The sequence below is a fragment of the Micropterus salmoides genome, unplaced genomic scaffold (assembly GCF_014851395.1).
Source record: "Micropterus salmoides isolate LMB-PRFRI ecotype aquatic unplaced genomic scaffold, ASM1485139v1 Ms_hic_scaffold_8, whole genome shotgun sequence".
In the NCBI taxonomy this organism is placed as follows: Eukaryota; Metazoa; Chordata; class Actinopteri; order Centrarchiformes; family Centrarchidae; genus Micropterus; species Micropterus salmoides.
The window spans coordinates 11,230,168-11,232,684 of NW_024044570.1; positions in this window are offsets into that span (position 1 = coordinate 11,230,168).

The window sequence follows — 2,517 nt, forward strand, 5'->3', positions numbered from 1 at the left end:
GATACTAAAAAATCTAAACGAGTAATGAATATGCATATTGTCCTCTGCTAGACCCTACAGAAAGATTAAAGAGAAAAGAGAGATCTTTAATTGCAGTATTTAACTTAACTACAAGAGACTTCAAGAGATGTGTTTTGCTGCCGTGGTTGGATGTAAGTTTTATACCTAAAGGATTTTACTGAAAAGCCACTTTGAGGGTCTTGCTATACCCCCACCCCCACCTAAACCACTCACCTGAAGAAACGCATCCATTTGATGTTAGAGGGTTGCAGGCATCACCACAGGGCCCTTTAGAAAGAGGATCAATGGTCATTTGATCCCCCACCCACATGAGACACCTAAACTGTTTCCTCTGCATGCTGCCTTTAAGCTTGAAGTTGGCCATTGTTTGACACACCCGGATGGAGTGATTTCCTGGACGAGTTAGCCACTGTTTCCTACCTAATGATCCACTCCGCCAAATTCTGCATGTATTTCCTAAGCTCATCAGACCTTTCAGAAATATATAATTTAACAACTTTAACTTATACAAACACAGTTGTTTCATTATGTCTTCCTGTAGGATGGAACCTCAGCTGTGCAGAAAGCAGAAACAGAGAGAAAACTGATGAATCTACAGTGTAAGCTCAGTTGATTATAGAATACATACAATAATGGTGACATTTGTAATATTTTTACTTTACTTTATAAACCTGCAAGTGTATGTGGGTGTGTATGTTTAAAGAAGAAGACATAAAAGAACGCCGTCAAACCTGAGGAGCAGACGTCTTCCTCCAACGTCTCAAAGTAAATCAGTGAGCAGTTTGAAACTGAATTATACCATGTGACAAGTAATATCATTTTCTGTTCAGGGATATATTCGGGATCCATGTCTGTTGATTTAAAGCAAAGTCTAAGCAAAGCAGTTGTTTCAGTGCATGTTTAATGTTTAATTTTACCACAGCCCTCCAGCTATTTTTGTGTGCCCTCTTTTATTAAATAATACTCTAGTCTGGATGTATTGATTTTGACACATTTAGACTTTGTGGACATCTATAGTTTTACTTTTTAAACCTTGACACTTAGGCTAGATGGCAGCTGTTCACCATTGCTTTTATTTACTGTAGTTATTTTTTCCTCAATAAAAATAGAACAGAAAAAGCATCTTCCAGAAGTTGTTATAGCACCAAAGGAAACCCAGTGTGAAATATAACCACAACAAAGTCTGTTATTTTTGTAGGATAAACCACTCAAGAATGTTATAAAGTCAAAAAAACTCCAATAAAAAAAATTTAATAGAACGTTTACAGAAGCAAAGATCTAAATTGAAAGCACTGATGAGAAGACAGCTGTCTGGATTGCACCTATAACTCCTTTGAAGATAAGACCTTTATGTTTTGTCTTTCTGTCCCTAGATTCGAATTTTCTCTCTCCAATATGTATCACTTTGTATGTCACTTTATACATTATTTAGCTGCATTTTATATATAAAATATCTGTTTTCTTGGAAGCTTTGTTGTTTTTGAATTTCATTGTAATTTGGGGATTTAAAGAGCTACATGTTATGCCCTGAATCAGAGAGAATGTCAGTATATCAAAAGAATATTCTTTGTTGATGAACAATAAATGTCTTCAAAGAAAAAGTGTCACTCAGTAGTTTTTGTTTTTGAATGCTAATTGGCCATGCAGTAAAACATTATAGTTCAGACAAATACTTAAAGCCTTGGGCGACTCCTGCCATTCATTTACCCTTACAATTACAAAACCTCTGTCCTCACAGTTTATGACCTACAGTGGCTGTTATGGTTCTCAGGCCACAGTGGGCCTCAGCCAGCCTGCAGAGAATGTTGCCTTTGGCTGTGGGTAGGTTTACTATAGGTCAATCATTTCACACATGCGCTTTCTCCACGTTTCCACTTCAGGGGACATTACATTAACTTATTTCCTGGAGACTTACCTAAACCTTAACCATAAAAACTACTTGCTTAACCGTAACCCTAACCATAACCTAAACCTAATATTAACCTAACCTTGAACCAAGTCTTCATCATAAAATTTAATCATTTACATTATGGGGACTTATCTTATTGTGGGCTTTTGTCTCCAAAAGAAAAAGGCATCCCCACAATATGACTGTGTAAACAAAAAAAGCACTTGAATCCTACAAAAGCAGCAATGTCAAAATTTATTGTTGAATTCAAAATGGCACTTATGTACAGCCATATTATCAATAAATGCAACTCATCTATAACTAAAAAAGTATTTTGAATAATGGTTCCCTTTGGTATTAAGTTGATAAATGTAACTACTATGATTGTTAATTAACAATCAATCATAAGACATCTTTGAATGCAAAACCTTGGCAAACTACCAAAAGACCCCAGATAAATGTAGAAGAGTAAAAAGTACAACACCTTCCTTGATGCATTTCAGTAGAAGTATAAAGTCTTATAAAATGATAATAATTACGTACAGAGGGGAGATTTCTCTTTACCTCTGGCCTAGAGTCCCCAATTCTGTTTACACAAGAGAGAGAGA